General features: G+C 43.8%; 1 pseudogene; it reads right to left on the bottom strand.

Annotated features, from left to right (window-relative positions):
* Window positions 1-2,753: 2,753 nt before the first annotated feature.
* Window positions 2,754-3,113, bottom strand: LOC147697955 (small ribosomal subunit protein uS10 pseudogene; annotated as a pseudogene).
* Window positions 3,114-17,821: the final 14,708 nt, after the last annotated feature.

Below are 17,821 nucleotides of genomic sequence, written 5' to 3'. Positions count from 1 at the left end.
TATCTTCAAGGTCGGTACAGTAATTTAGCATTTCTTACTGTAGGTTCACACTCCACATGGCTCACTTGCACATCTGTGAAACAAGCCTCCTTCCTCTAAATACAACTAAAAGTTGCTTTTCTCAATTACCTAATTCGTTATATTGTGTCATCATTTCGTTCCACGGGTCTTGATTGGTCAAGGCACTGCGAGTAAAACTGAAGAAAAATCACTTAGTAAGGTGAGCTGCCATGACCCTAGAGACAAGAAAGCTACATTTGATTCATTAAGGTAATTGTGCAGAAACGCAAACACTTCTTCAAGAGCTACTCAAATCTTTTGAAGGTCAATCAAGGTTTTTTTAGCTTTATAAGAAACTATATTTGTTATGCCGCGGAAAGCTGGAAATCTAATGCACAATAGGTCCTTCTGTACTCATTTATAATTCTCGGAGTCGCCACTTTACACACAACTGCAATTCAAGCACTATTCATCTCCCGCTCATAAGCGATGATTTCAAAAGAATGAACTAATAAAGGCAGAATAATATTTCATGCACACCACAACACGAGTGCCCCCTTTAATTTGAAAACGGAGACTTCTGCAGTAAGGCTCTATATCCATTGATTGGTATTGCAATATCAAACATCTGAATAGAAACAGTTCATAATGCCTCCTACGAATGATTAACCTGATATGAATATGAATGATTAACCTTCTGCTTTCTCCGACAAAGTATTTATTGCTTGTCTTTTATGCTTCTCATTATCCATAAACGTGGGGCCTCATTTATGAAAAGTGACGCATCGCTGCGTGAAAACAGCGATGCGTCACTTTTCACTGCGCACTCCTTACGACATTCCTGATGCGTCATATTTAATGTATGACGCATCATGTCGCAAGGAGTTACAGATACGTCAGTATTTCTGACGTATCTGTAAGCGCAAAAGTGACGCATTGCTGGAGTGTGTCATAAAAGTGACGCAACTCCAGCAATGCGTCCTTTCACATGGGGAAAGCCCCATGTGAAAGGGCTTGCGTCAGTCTTACGCCTGCTGTGAGGCAGGCACAAGATTTTGACGCAACAGCGTCCTAAAAGTGACGCAGTGAAATCTCATAGATTTCACTGCGTCACTATTACGAGGCTTTTTGCGGGGGAACGCCCCCTACATACATTATACCTGACGCAGCTATAATGTGGCGCAGGGGTTTAAAAAGTGACGCATCTACCTAGATGCGTCACTTTTTAAATATGGCGCAACGAGGCGCATTTTTTACACCGCTGATGCGTCACAAAAAGTGACACACCGGCGGCGCAAAACTGACGCAACGCTTTCATAAATGAGGCCCGTGGAACTTCGCCTGTGTTCACAACAGTGATATTGCTACCCCTCATGGCAAATATCCATTTTTTTACCATCCCATATTTATGACTTCGGGACTAATGGTCAACTTGCAGATACCCTGGAGTAATGCGTGTCAGGTGTAACCAAAATTTTATCACAAATCCTGGTTCAGTGAAATCTGCAATCCTCTCTGAATGGCTGAGATCCCAGGCGTGAAGGCCTACCAGAGACAACAGAATTGTATCCATTTGTTTACATTGCCTAAGTATCAGCATTTTTCAAAAAGCAGCCAGTGTTCTCTCAAGGGACAGTGGTGGCTTTTACAAATGCTGGCTTGCAGTGAAAATATTGGGGAGAGCTTGCTGTGATCGCTCTCTGTTCCCACGGAGGCCATCTGATAAATTGTTCAAAGTTCAAGCTGCCTTACAGGGACAGATTACCATTTAAGAATCACCACAACTCAGGGAGTGGTAACTGATCAATGGTTTGTGATTCACAATAAGGCGGTGACACCCCTTTCATGCCCATCCTGTGTGTGATTTAGAAAGTGTCACAGACCTTTTATTTAAGTTGGATAGACTTTTCTGACTTGCAAAAGGGGGTTAGTTCATACATGGCCTGAATAGCAGGGTTTGCAATTGCAAAAACTGTTTTGTTTATTGGGCCTGAAATGACCAGCATTACAAGGAAACTTAAGGGCTGATGTATTTCATTTTCTTGCTGCTCTATACATATTAGCCCACAGACTTGACACCTGTGAACAGGGTGTAGGAGTTTAATGTTTAGAATGTGCTCCTCCAGCAGAAAACCCAGTTCACCTGGATGAGGGACACACCCAAAGTATACTCCTCGACGATGGGAAGATTGATGGTTGATTACATCTGATTGACTTTCTTGATGTTTCCTCTATGCACAGAGCCACATCTGGTGTACCAATGAAACTCTGCTGCTGTGCCTCATGTATTAGCTTCTGGACTGTCCTGCAAAGAAGAGCTTTTCCATGATTTGGAGGAATCCAGCAAGTTCATTTTTTGGGGGTGATAACACCAGGAAGAGAACCTGTGTCAGAAGTAGAGGGATCAGCAGCCACCTAGCCAGGTCTTCATTTATTAGGAGGGTCTCTCAATATGAAGTTAAATATGCTGAAGTCATTGAAGAGCTCCCTAATATCTCCACTAAAATCTGTCTGCCTGATTTTTTTGATCTAGATGCTCCCATTGGCAGTACCTTCTACCCACTCGTTACCACACCTGTGTACATGATTCCAGTACATGGCCTTCCATGAACAAGAGACAATGCCCACTTTCCAGTATTTCCCATCAGTCTGCCTCAGTATCCCTTTACTTAAGATTAGGGTTATAATTTCTCAGTTGGGTGGTAGGCAGTGGTATGCAGTTCACAAAAATAATCTTTTATTAAAAGATTAAATTATGCATCAGCAATGGTAACTTCCACTTCTACCCCAGGCTCTATACTGATGGATGTAATTTGCTTCACAATTTCAGAAGGGCTGTGGAGGTCAATCAAGTGCTTGTAAATACGCATCTGGAAACAATCCCAAGTCTTTGAACCTTCACCACAAAGTGTTTTTCGAGTAGTAATTCGCAGAGTCTTTGTAGGCCTGCGAACTGGCCCCTTCACTTTCAGGTTTTTCTCCTTCGCACCTCTAATGAGATCTGCACACACTTTTTCAAGTGACTTCACATTGCGACTAGTCAGGGTGATTCGGATATGGTGGATAGCTACTTCCTGTTCCACAGGTGCTTTAACGGCGTCTTTAAATGCCATAGCTAATGTGCTTCTTGGCCTACTTATTCGTCCTCAAATTAAGAAATGAACAAACAGCAGACCTCGCTATCTGAATTCGAAATTTATGCAGTTGTATTTGGGACATGATCACGGCCCCTCTGATTCGGGTACCCAGAGCAATCCCTTTTGACCCAAAGGCTGCAGGAAAAACTAAGTAAAAGAACAGGCATATTAATAATAATAATAATAATAAAGACATTTATAAAGTGCATTGTTACGCCATCTCGGCGTGTCCCCGCGCTGAGGTGAGAAGAGGGAACCGAGCGTCTTAGCTAGAGGTCACTACATGCTCCCTGAGAAAAGATAAGTTTTGAGCATCTTTCTGAACTTGATCTCGGAGTTTACTAGCCTAAGACTTTGCAGGAGCTTATTCAAGTGCTGGGCGGCTCGGACTCTAAAGGAACGCCCCCCCCATCCTGGCCTTCTTTACCTTAGGAATAACTAGTAGCCCGGTGCCAGTAGACCTCAACGGCCTCCTAGGCACATATCTGGTGATCAAGTCACTTAGATAAGATGGGCTAGCATTGTTAAGAATTCAATGACAAGCACATAGTGTCTTGAACATGACGCTATCCTTCACTGGCAACCAGTGCAATGCGTTAAGGGCTTTTTTTGAAGCCGCCTTCCTAGGCTGATTAAGGACCAGCCGCGCCGCGGCATTCTGCATGACCTGTAGTCGATCAATTCTCTTATCCGTGGCCCCAAGATACAATATGTTGGCATAGTCGAGGTGTGACGTTATGAGCGCATGTACCATGGTCTTTCTTGCCCCTACCGGGAGAAGATCCAGAGTTTTGCCCAGCTTTTTCAAAACACCAAAATACTTTCCCACTACCCTTCTTATGTGTCCTTCATAGGAAAGTGCCGGGTCAACCCAAACCCCCAGATTTTTCGCCTCGGTGCACGGTTCAGCGGTAGGACCCAAACTCGGAGGCCACCATTCAGTTGACCAGCTCGAGGTACTGCCTCCCACCACCAGCACTTCAGTTTTGCTGCCATTCAGTTTAATGCAGTTCTTATCCATCCAGGAGGCGAGCTCCTGCATGCACGCTCTGAAATTGGATGCAGCAATCTCCGGAGCCTGGGATAGGGAGATCAGCAGCTGGGTGTCATCCGCATAGGAGACCACCCCAACTCCAAAGCCCTGCACTATCTCCGCCAGCGGCGACATATATAAGTTAAACAGGGTGGGACTCAGGGCCGAGCCCTGAGGCATCCCCTGCTGCAATTCAATGCCTTTGGAGTGTTGCGCACCCAGTCTAACCGGGAAGCTACGTCCGGTCAGGAAGGACTTTAGCCATTTTAGTGCAGATCCCGAGACACCGCCTTTATTCAAACACTGCAGCAAGGTGTAATGTGCTACAGTGTCAAAGGCGGCACTCAGATCCAACATTATTAGAGCCATGGTGTTTCCCGCATCTGCATCTGTCTGATGTTTTCTGTGGCCCTTAACAGGGCAGTTTCCGTTGAATAACCTGCCCGAAAGCCCGATTGCGACGGGTGAAGGAGGCCAGCATCTTCCAGATGTTTCATAAGTTGGTGGTTGGCCACCTTCTCCGCCACCTTTGCCAGGAAAGGCAGAAGCAAAATCGGCCTAATGCTGTCCAGTTTATATAGACTTACGTTTGGCTTCTTCCTGACTGAATGAACGATTGCATGTTTCCAGTTTTCTGGCAGCGTGTGCAAGCCAAACGAGATATCCAGCACATGTCTAATAAACGGTTCGAGAATATCCAAGCTCTCTGACATCACTTTAGCCGGGGCAGGATCTCTGGGTGAGCCAGATTTGACGCCAAGGAAAATACTCTTATGAGTCTCAGGGATGGGGACGATGAAGTGTTTTAGTATAAACGCTACCTTAGACTCTATCAATGATTCTCCATAATCAACCCCTCTCCCTACAGTCCCAGAGAAGGAAGAGTATATCACCTCTACCTTCTTGGAGAAGTAGCTGGAGATACAATTGCACTCCTCTGCATCGCCCCTCCTAGGCATAGCCGTATCTGCCAAGTAGGAGATTTCCCTGTATATTTTAAAAAGTTCCTTAGTCGAGTTCTCGGCCATTCCAATTTTATCCTTATAATAGGTGGCCTTGGCCTGTCTCAACTGACCTTGGTATTTCCTCTGGTGCATCCTATACAACAATCTGTCCTGATTATGGAAACCCTTTCTCCATAGCCTCTCCAGACGTTTACATTCCGCTTTTGCGCAATGCAGCGGTTGGGTGAACCTACGAGCAGTTTTACGTCCTCTTCCACCATCTTTGTTTAGGAGCACCGGCGCCACCTTATCGAGCGTCTTTATTATGCGTCTCTCCAAATTCAAATAGGCGGTGTCACTGTCGGATCCAACCGGAGGGCCGCCTACTGTCAGCTCTCTATTAAAGTCCTCCTGAACAAAGGTTTTCCATTTCCTAGATGAGTGGGTCCCATACACTGCCTTCTGATTTTCACTCTCTAGTATCCTAATCACCAGTGGCACCAAAAAATGATCCGGCCAAGGGACAGGGAGAGGCGTAGAGAGTTCAACACCCTCCCTGTTGGCAAACATCGTATCAAGTAGGTGCCCGTGCTGGTGGGTGGAGGCGAGTGATTTTAAATCAAGATGAAATGACTGTAGGTCATGATGAAAGTTTAGTGCTTTCTTATTCAAGGGGTCTTCTAAATAAAAATTCAGGGTCCCCAGAAACAAGAGCTTGTCATGTCTTAAGGCTAAGTGGGGAATGCTCTCTGATTGATTCAGCAGAAAGCGTGTGGAGGGACCCGGGGGGCCTATAAATCAAAAGCCCTTTCACCGTCAGGTTAGGGCTTAATTTTAATGAAAAAGACCCAGCCTCACTATCGGATATACTGACTGGTTCAATGAAGCATTCCAGGGAAGATCTGAGAATCACGCGATCCCACCTCCTCTTCCTACTGCTCGAGAGCCTCGATAATCTCTGGGTCGGAGTTGGCATCCAACCATGTCTCAGTGAGAAACAGGAAGTCCAACTTCCTGTCCACCAGCAAATCAGAGATTTCAATTTTATGCTTGCAGAGAGATCTGCAGTTCAATAGACCCCCGCACAGAGTAAATTCTTCGGGCTTCCTAGTGTAGTCTGATATTCAGCTAAATGAACAGTGCAAGCAGCCACTGTATTGATTAGCCACCATACTGTGGCTACACATCCTGTCCATGTGGGGGCATAAGGCCATTAGGTCCGTCCTATCATACTTTAGACTACTCTCCTTTAGAGCAGGGGTCCTGGCCCCTGTCCCCGTTCGGCCGCAGACAGGCACAGACGGGCTTGCCTTTGGCGCGCCTTTGGTGCGCGGCCGCTCTCCCATGTGCCCTTTATCCTGTGCAGGGCTGCAGCCACTAGTCCGCTCACCGTGTCTCCAGAAGTGCCTTTGCTCTCCCTTCCATGCCCTCCACACAACGGCGCTTGTCGCCGCGTCGGACCAGGGTGGGAAGGAAGGACAAATGAGCAAGGCTCCCGGTACGTGCCTAAATCACCCCCACTGGCTGTCCAGCAACCAGCCTCCAGTAGGATTAAGCGCAAATAATTAAAATATTTTTTAAAGTACAACTAGCGCAGGTGCTACTCGCACCAACAGCGAGTAACCACACTGGCGGCTCAAGGGCTCGGCCACCACCTACTCACCGTGCGCGGTGGTCTCCACCGTGCCCTATATCCTGTGCAGGGCTGCAGCCACTAGACCGCTCACTGTGTCTGCAGAAGTGCCTTTGCTCTACCATCCACGCCCTCTGCGCAACGGCGAGTTAATATCACTTTAGTCACAGCCCATTGACTAAATCCTAGATAATATATTTCAAGAGGTCGCTGAAGAGGTCGCTGGGGTTACCCATGGATGGAACATTCAAATGCTAAGAATCCTCATTATCTGCAATCAGTAATATGAGTAATATGATATGACTCACGCAGTATTCCATTCAATACCAGTTGGGCTTGTATCCCAGACTCATTATGTTCCAGGAGTTTCTGGCATTTTCTGGTGTGCTGTTGCTGAGCACCCTAGATTTTTTTATATGCAGCTTAAGAATTATATTGTTTACAAATCGATTTGACTGGACAACTAAGCGTATTGTGTGTGGGGAATGCTCAATAAAAACACATTTTTTAAGGTTGTTAAGAAATACTGGTCAAGGATTTTTTGTGACCATTCGCAGCAAAAGTATTGTGTTTTATTTAGACCAGCAATATTGGAAATATTGATATGATTGAGAGAAAAATGTGATGCAATGCCTCCTCCCAACTGCCTATTAGAAATGTTAATGCCACCACGTGCCTAATAAAGCACACCAGGATCATTGACATTGTAAAAATATGAGTTTAAATAATTGAATGGGATTTCACTCAATACACTTCTATCAAATTTGTTATCAAATTGCACAATTGAAGCGCATTGGACCAGGGTTACATATAAAACTCAATATAATGTAAAAGCGATTTTACAAGGGGCGTTGACGGATTGGTTGTTTTCACACTATATTATGGGGATGTATAGTGGCAGGTTGGACCTTTTAGATGCTGCACTTTCTCAGAAGCACTCACTTCCGTCTCCTGTCCTTTTTCCACAATGTCTTTTCAAGCTCCCCCCATGTCCCTTTGGATTCGATTTATCACACCCACTCCCCTACCACTGTACTCCCTCAGACATTCGATGTCCCTACCTATTTTTAATACATTTCTCACTCCACTTTTTTGCTTTGTAGCTAGAGTTGTGCTAAATAAAATACATGCATGCATGCATTCATACAAAGTATCATTGGCCAACAGCTTTTAGGGTCCGAAACCAATTTCACATTTGGAACCTTGCATTCACCAATATAATATTATCTAACCATTTGCTTAAAACACTTATTAAAGGACATACAATAGTTTTGAATGAGTAGCTTCCATGGCGGATGCTTTTTACTGAGGAGGTGTGAACATTGTTTTATTTCATTGATCTTCAGAAGCAAACAAATGAGGCAGGGAGCCTCAATATTTTCAGGACAGTAGATGAAACGTATGGCGACATGCCACAGTTTGAAGGACAGTGAGGATAGCCCTCTTAGACCTGGCATCCTTAGGGTGGTCTTATCCCAGAATTTTGCCTACTTGCCTCCACTTTTTGCTGATTCTTATTGTGGCCTTAGGGCTCTGAGCACTTTACCGCTGACAACTAGTTCTAAAGTACATGTGCTTCTCCTCTAAAACATGGTGTTATTGGTGTATCTCTCAAATGGCACTTGTAATGTACCTTTAAGTTCCTAGCACAGTGCACTGTATGTGTGCAGAGCATGTAAATTAAATGCTAGTAGTGGGCCACTGCAGAGCTTGTGTGTGCAGTGTATACTGCCATGTTGACTTTCCGTTTAGAATCATTTGCCCCTTTTATTACATATAAGTCACCTCTAAGATGGGCCCTAGGTTGCCTATAGTACAGGGAGCTAGGTAATTATAAGGCAGGACATGTACTTTTAAGTTTTGCATGTACTGGTAGTGAAAAACTCCCAAACTCGTTTCTCACTACTGAGAGGCCCACCCCTCTCATAGGTTAATATTGGGAATTCCTTATTACACTTAATTCCTAATTGAGAGAAGGCTGGGATACCATGTTTAGTACCTCCGGAAAGATGATGACAAATCCTCTTTAATGGTAAAGGTGGATCTATAGTTACCCTTCAGAACATTCTGCTTTTAGAAAATTGTACATTTTTTTATGATCTTAGCGCTTTTGTGTCTACTGCCAGTGTCTGATCACTGGCTGGACTGGGTGTGTAGTAAATTTGATGTATTACCCGAAAAAAGCCCCACATAAAGGAAGAGCTGGGTGTGACTTCATGCTCTTCCTGGGAGGAAGGAGGGACTGGGCACAGCATTACACTTACAGCTGATGTGGCTGCCCTCTGACCACACAGAAAGAATTGCATAACTGCCTGTAGTGAGTCCGGAGCCAGGGCAGGATGAATGGACCTGGGTGCATGTCAATGTCCCTTCTTTGAAGTCACCCCCAGTTCAAAGGCACAACTGGGTATAACTACTTGACATCTGACCATACCAACTCTGTGCACTTCTGGACTGAAACCACTTGACAAGAAGAAGAAATGCTATGATGAGGATTACTGCTTGCTTGCCTGCTGATCTGGAAGACTGTTGCCTTGCTGTGCTCTCTGCTGCCTGCTTTCTCTATCTTCCTGTCCCTGAGTGTCTCCACAGGCTAGGTGACTAGCCTCCGGTTCTTCAAAGACTCAGGAAAATAAAATCTTTTTAACCCTGCTCCTGTGTCTGGATCATAGAAAGTGAATCCAGATGTTTGCTCCAGTGAATTGCCGAATCATCTGCTGTGACAAGCAGAATTGATGTATCGCACTTGGGGTCTGAGTAGCATCACCAGAACCACCACTGTAGCAGTGCTGCCACCACTGAAGGACAATTGACTCATCCCACTGACAAGCATGGAGAAACCCGACACATCATCTATGGAATCAAGACATCGTTGAACCAACACTCGTCTTCAGAATCTGATGTATCACCATCAACGTGTGAAGAAAATCAATGCATCTTTTCAACTGTGGGACTGACATTGGTCCATCAATCAACATATCCTGCATCATGGATACCTTTGCTCAACGGGCCCTGCATGGGTCCTACAGCCTGGCTTGCCCTACATCACGGCTGGCCTGAACTCTTGACATTGTCACGGTCCAGCGTGACCTGATAACCCCTTTAAATGCTATTCGCCTCTAAGCTGTATTTAATTTTTTTTAATTCATGTCCCAATTTCTACATATTGGATTTTTGTTGTACTGCTTTTATTTTATTTATAGAATCATAATGTATGTTTCTAAATATGTGTGGAGGCTTTTTTGTGATTTTTTCACTGTTTTACTCTAGTAGGATTGCACAAATAAATACTGCATTGTCTCTTAAGTTAAGCCTGACTGCTTTGTGCCAAGCTACCAGAGTGTGAGCACATATTCATTTAAAGTGTGTGTCTGAGTCACCCTGACTAGGATTGTGGTCCATCCTTGGACAGGGTGCATACATTTTTAACCAGAAACACAACGAGTAACACACCCCAACAGTAAACATTTTGCACATAAGAAACAGGATGTTATAAATTAGGCCCCAACAAAAATGGTTCTTAAAGTTGCAGGTAGCATTTCAAAACTAAACTGTGCATTGAGGAACTTTCAATTAAGATTTGAATGAATGGGTTAATTTCCCTGTCTTTCTTTGAGCTATTTCTTTAAGGAATTCCATCAAATTATGGGGATGACAAGGAGGATAAACACCATTGGACTTCACTATGTACAACTTTTAAACGTTGTAAGTAAATGCCTTTTTTTGCATGATCACACCCAAAGTTTGGACTGATGCTGCAGTTTTTTCAACTCTGAGAGTTATGTTATGTTATGAGTTTTGTAGAGCACATGGTTGCCCCAGCAACATTGCCTCCCAGCACTAATCCCAAGACAAACAGAAATCAGAAATATCACAGGGTAGAAATTAATTTGGAAAGAGAAGTGTCTTTATAGCTTTCCGAAGAGATCCATGATCTCAAATGCTGCTAATGTTGGCTGGAAGGGCGTTCCAGATTATGGGCGCAAGGGCTCGAAAACTGCGACCTCCGGTCCGCGCTCTTCTGACAACTGACTTTGTCTCCGCATGGTAAGGTAGGGCGGAGTCAACCCAGACCCCCAGTGAGAGTGCACTGAAGCCTGCTAACCAGACTTCAGTGGCAGGGCTTTGACTGTTAAAAGTGTAATGGTAGATTGGTTAAACCCAGTAGGGACAACTTGATTTACTTATAAGTCCCTAGTATATATCAAAAAGATCGGAGGCGGAATATCGATGTCAAGAATATCGAAGTCCTATCTACATTAAGGTAAGTACAAAAATATTGAGAAAAAAATATTGTTGTAAAAAGTATTGTTGCAAAAAATATCGTTTTTTAAATGTTCAAAAATAATATAAAATTAAATAATTAATACATATAATAAAAATAAAAATAGTTAAAATATGTTTAAAATTATAAGTAATACAATAATGTTAAAAAATAAACATATACATGTAAAATATAATATATATTCTTACTTAATAATATTTGCAATTAATTAATCTAATAATTATAAATACATACATACACATACAACAATAATATAAATGAAAATATCAAAACTATATATAACAGAGAGAGCAACAGTAGGGAAAGTGTTGGATAGCGTAAGGGTTAAAATTACTATTCCAACTCCAGAGAGTGCAACAGTAGGGAAAGTGTTGAATAGCGTAGGGGTAACAATTTCTATTCCAACCCCAGAGGGTACAACAGTAGGGAAAGTGTTGGATAGCGTAAGGGTAAAAATTACTATTCCAACTCCAGAGGGTGCAACAGTAGGGAAAGTGTTGGATAGCGTAGGGATTAAAATTACTATTCCAACTCCAGAGGGCGCAATAGTAGGGAAAGTGTTAGATAGCATAGGGGTTAAAATTACTATTCCAATTCCAAAGAGTTCAACAGTGGGGAAAGTGCTGGATAGCGTAGGGGTCAAAATAACTTACTAATAATTACAATATTGTTTTTCTAAAAAAAAAAAAATTAATTATTAAATTACAAGAAATTAATTAACAATACCAATAAATATTTCTTTAAGAATAATTAACAATTAAGAAATAATTAACAATTAAAATAAATACAAATAATAACCAAAAACAATAATGAATAAAAGCATTTAGCAATTAATAATTAATTAACAATAAATTATTGATACGTACCAATACATTATAATCGAATGTAATTAACAATTATTAATTAATTTACTACAATATTTTGAGAAATAAAATTCTTAGGAATGTATTACACATTAACTATTGATAAACACTAATTTAATTATCAAACCTAAACACTAAAATAGATAATTACTTAAATACAATTAAATTACTTGCCGCACTATTACCCTATAACCTCACAACACTCTTCAATAATAAATAACACACTTAAAATAATTACCAATTACACAGTTAATAAAAATAAATTTCCAATTAATAAAAATATTACCAATTAATAATTATTTAACATAAAATTAATCATCAGTAACAATAAATACAAATTAAATATTCACTTAATTTCAATTAAATTACTTCCCAGCCTATTCCCCTATAAACCCACAGCCCGCTACAGAACTAAAGCGCAACATTTATTTAAAAATATTTAATATTTCCTAAAAAATATCGAATTAATTTACTATGATTAAATTACTTCCCACCCTATTCCCCTATAAACTCACAACCCGCTATGGTACAAAAACGCATAATTTAATTATGACTAACTTCTAAAATGTAATACTTATATTTTAAAACTAGTACAATAATTAGCAAAAATGATAAAACAAACATATAAAATACATAATAAAATACATAACACGAATATTAATATCGATATTAGAAACATAAATATTTTTGCTATCGATATTACTAACTTCAATATTAACAAAAAACTATATTTCTTACCTTCAGGTCGATATTCTGGTCGTCATTCTTGATTTCGATATTCTGTTCCTCCGATATTTAAAACTCGATATTCTTGTAGGTCAGAAAAAAAAGTTGATATTAAGACTGTTTACCACTTACACATGTCTTGTAAGTTAAAGTGTCCCACCAGTGCTGCAGCCCGAATTGGACCACTTTGGAAGTGATAATGTGAAAACATTTCTCCCAGCCTGCTACTGCAGACTGGCAGAGCAGTTTTAAACTGCTAAGTCTACTTTGCAATTTAAACTTATTGCTAAGTCAAAACCCCTATTTTTAATATGCATGTCATCTCCACGGCAAGCTTATCGAGTCCTAAGGCAGGTTGCTGGATTTTGAAAAGCAGTGCATGTAGTTTTATATTTTATAACAGTAAGAACCCCAAAGTGTCATTTTTACTGTGGAAAGCTAATAGCCCCATTGGCCAGTACAGGTTTCCAGTCTGAACACTCAGCTTTGCTAACTTCTGACTAGGACTGCTAAAGTTGGTACTTCAAGGTATCAAATGGATGGCTAAATAAAGCCTGAATTGATGCCCAAGTCAAATGTAATGTAACCTTTAAGTAAATTCAACTTTAAATAGTTACCAGTCGATTGCTTACATTTTCTTGTGGCCACATGTGGATGCTGGGGACAGGACAGCATTCTGCCCTCCTGGAACGAATTGTGAACAATTATTAGTAGTAGGAACAACTGATACCTCCCATTGGAAGAGGTATCACCTCTACTTCGTGGAACTTGACTGCGCAGAACTCCACGAAGTGACAAAAAAACTCTTCAGAGTTCCGCTAGCAACAGAGTGTGGTGTGAACTGCCGTCCACACTGATCTTCCAGCCGCTCAGGTAGAAATTATACCTGAGAAGCAGCTCACACTTGCCAGCGCTGGGAAAAAAGTCTGCTCCTTGCAAGCTCCGAAAACTCAGCAAAACGAAAGGAGTTCCCCGCCCAGGACTAGCTGTAAGCTACACATGGTGTAAGTCCAAAAGCTGAGCTTTAATGGGGAAGCTGCATTAGAAGGGCAAATTGTGAACACTCCCAAAAGGAGCTGCTCTTTTGTTGAGGTAGACAGGTTGGCATCTGGGACAGAGAGGGGAGACCAGTTGCAAAACTGTTCATGGGCGTGTAGTCCTCTGGCAGCCGCATCTCTAGGGTGGGCCACCAAGCTCTATACGCTGAAAGAGGGATCTCCCATTTTAGGAGTAGGCAGAATAGGGCACTCTGTGATAGCTAGATAATACACTTCACAAGATGCACCAAGAACAATTGATGGCCAGAATGCTGATCAATGTTAAACATTCACCCCAGTACAGAGATCTGGCCCTAAATCCATAGTTTTTTGCTCCTCATGCTATTACAGTTTAGACCCAGCCATATGCATATCAGTCTTGACCCTGTTCCCCATGGGAACCGTCAAGCCTGAACTGCCAGGCCACGTCCTCCCTGGACTGGAAACAAGCATCCTGGGACTGGTTTCAGGCATCACCCCTCATCAGCCAGGCTAGATTGACCCCAGTGGCATGGAGAGCACTGGACAGGACATCATCATCAGGTGGGTAAGCTCCTACTATCCCATTAGCTAGTGACTGCCACATTCAGAGGACATTTTCTGGGCATGTATCAGTGCATCGCACATTTAGGCTTGGCAGCATCAACGGGACTGCCACATTTTCGTCACCTCTGAAGGATGATCAACGCATCCTTTCAACAAGGGTGGAGTTACCCGGAACATCAGCTATGGAATCAACGCATCACAGAACCGATGCTCGACTTCGCAATACAGCACAGAGCCATGAACCATGTTCTGACCAGCCAATAGCCACAATCACTTGACCACTGTTGACCGCTGAGGTGCAGTCTGAAAGACCATGTCCTAACACTCAAAAGTTACACCTGAGTCTGCTGGACAGGGGTAAGTCGTCAAAGTGCAGTTTGGCCCCCCATGATACACACTAGCTTACATCAAAGCAAACTGCTGGTTTCACTGTGACCAAAGACCAGTAGTTCAATGACATTTGGACTTTTGCTTAACGAGGACATTGGCTCCTGTAACCAAAGTTGCCCTACCTGGACCATGGACCATTTAGAAGCTTCAGGAATAAACATGTCAACCCCTGTTGACCACACAGCATCCTCAGCATCTTACAGCATATTTCGTATTCTGTTCCTTTCATCAGGATCACTCCATTGAAGTTGTTAGACCTGACACCCTTGGCGTGGTTTTCCCCTATCTATTTGCCTCTGCCTCCTGTATTTTTGATGCTGTGCTGGATTTCGTTTTTGCTGGTTTAGATGCTTTGGACACTCTGCCACTGCTGTCCAGTGCCAGAGTGTAAGTGCTCCCTATGGAAATTGTCATATGGATTGGATATACCTGATTGGCATATTTGTATCACCACAAAGTCCCTAGTAAAGTGTACTAGATGTACCAGGGCTGGTGATGACAGATGCTACCAGTGGGCCTGCAGCACTGATTGTGCCACCCACATGTGTAGCCCTAAAACGGTGTCTCAGGCCTGCCACCACAGTGCCTGTGTGCAGTCAGTGGACTGCCATGTCCGCCTGGCCGGTGTCCCCACTGGCTGGGCCAAACCCTTCCCTTTCTGTGCACATCAGTCACCCCTATGGAAGGCTCAAGGTACCCCCCTGGACAGGGTGCAGTCTATAGGCAAGGTAGAGCATGTACTAGTGCAGGTAACATGCTCTGGTAGTGAGCAGCAGCCATTTTGTGTGCTCACTGCTGCAAGGTTATCTTGCTCCATAGACTAACATGGGGGAGGCTGGTCCCAATGGATACCAGCCTATCTTCCCATAAGAACAAGGTGGGACATAAGTGATTGATATCCCTGAACTCAGAATTTAATAACACATCTTTTAGGAAAGGTTGTTTTTAAATTATGTGTTTGAGAACAGTACTTTTAGAAAGTGGCTGTTCTCTTGTTTAACCTTTCCGTGTGCCTGGGCCTGCTTGTGGATAGACTGTCTGGTTTGAGGGTGACAGGGGCTGGGGAGCCCCCAGGAGGTTGTCTGAGTCAGCCCGTGGTTGAATGACTGCATCTGCAACTAGAGTGGTGGGAGGAGATAGCACCTGGGAGTGAATAGGGCTGTGCCTGCCTGCCACAATGCTGGCTCCACCTCCTACTGGGCGACTGTCACCTCTGCCCCTCACACTGAAAAGAAGGAAGAAGCCAGGAAACCCAAGTGCTCCAGCAACACCCAGAACTGGTTTAGACCGGGCTCAGGGCCCGCTTGCACAAAGACTTTTAGGGGTATAAGAGAAGGACCCCTGACAACAGAAAATCAGATTCTACAATCAAGAGGAACCTCTGCCAGAAGAAGTAACTGAAGGAAGATTGCCTTGCTGTGTGCTCTAAGGGCTGACCTGTTCTGCTGTCCATCTGAAGCTGAGGAGAAGAGGGACGTTGCTGTGTGCTGTGACCCTGCCTGCTTGACCTACAAAGACTTTGCTGTGTGCTGTGTCTTCTAATCGAATCTCCAAGGGCCTGAGAAGAGCTGGACTCCTGTCCTGGAACCCAGGGTCAAAAGGTTCCACAGTAACTGAACTACGCTGTGAAGATCGTGCTGTGTCTTGCCCTCAGTGCGTGTTTCTAACTGCAGGCCGTAGGAGAAGATTGATGTGCTCATCGGCACATATTTAAGGGTGACCGGAGGATCGTGGTGCCTCCCTGCGTGAAGAATCACCCCCAACGATCTGGCAGCCTTGTGGGCGGTCTAGCCGTGACCTGTGGCCGTAAAATCCCTTGCCGCCTTTTCACCACCGCTGCCCGGGGCCAGAAACACCCTGAAAAGCTCATCGTACCTTGCCGGCGCGATTGAAGCAAAGATCGAGCCCGCTACTCTCTCATTGGTCGAGTGAGTCGAGCCCCCTCACTAACGCCGTGCTGGGATTGGCCCCAGCGCCGCCGCGTCATCACTAAGGCCGCGCATTCTTTGACTGCCGGCCTTCGCATCATCTGGGGCTCGTCCCGGGAGCCGCACTGTCATTGGCTGACTCCCGGGCATCTGTGGAGGCTCGCAGTGAGGGCCGCGACCGGATTGGTCCACGATATCGGGACATCCCTGGAAGCCGCCGAGAGCCGTGTGGAAGGAAGAACCTCGGGGGAGCTGCGCCCGGGCCATCTGCGTGACCCGCTCCCGCTGAGGGAGCAACAAGTGTGCCCAGCGCCCCTGGCCTGCGTCCCCGAAGAAGAGTGCTGCTCGATCTCCCCGCCGCTCGTTGGATTGTCGAGAGCAGGCGGGAGAGCAGACGGGACCGGCCGGGGCTGTTCCTGGAGGCCCCACCCACGCTAAAGCTTTAAGAGTAGCGCAATGGTGAGGAGAACGGGGTAGCACCCCGCTAGAGTCAGCGAAGAGCTGGTTTTTGGCCTTACAGTCCTGTTAACTGTGTTAGGTCTGAGAGACTTTAGACTATCTTCTTTTTAAGTGAAGAACTTCCTAGTAGATCGAACAGAGTCAGTAAGAGTTAATGCAACCATTGATTAAGAACCATCATCCTGCAACTGTTTTTGTTGCTGAAATTAGATAAAGATATTTTTATACATATCTACCTGTGTGGTCTACCTTTGTGGGGTACTATTGAATCATTGTAAGTGTTGAGTGCAACTATTAACCACATTGCCTTGGGGATAAGCCTGTCTGCTCATGCCAAGCTACCTAGGGGGTGAGCAGGGGTTATCTACAGTGTGTAATCCTTCGCCCTGACTAGAAGTAGGGGTCCCTAGTTGGTCAAAGGTACTTACCTCTGCCAATTAGAGACCACCAGTTCTAACTGAAGTCTAAAGCACTTCTCCCATAACGCTTGGAACTGGATTTGAAACTGCTTTGATGCTAAGGTAACTGTCCTATTTCTCCTCCTTGGTCCCACTTCCATCCCACACCTGATTCTATTGCAAAAAGCATGCCGGAATAGCCAAACTCAATTCAAGATATGTACTGTTTTCAGTTAGTGCTTACCAAGGCTTGTTCACATTTTTTAGTGTAAAGCTGTAATTTAAGTTCTATGTAAAAATCTGAATCTTTGGAACCCTCTAGTACATTTTGTTTGTTTAGGTGCCCTAAAATTCATAAAAATACGATCGATTTTTACTAATTGGTGTCAGTCTTGTTCTGAGTTCCATACAGGTCATTGTAGTGAAACCAGTCATTCATTCT

Source organism: Lissotriton vulgaris, chromosome 8 (assembly GCF_964263255.1).
Source record: "Lissotriton vulgaris chromosome 8, aLisVul1.2, whole genome shotgun sequence".
Lineage (NCBI taxonomy): Eukaryota > Metazoa > Chordata > Amphibia > Caudata > Salamandridae > Lissotriton > Lissotriton vulgaris.
Note: the sequence above shows the minus strand (reverse complement) of the source record. Positions and strands in the feature narration are given on the sequence as shown.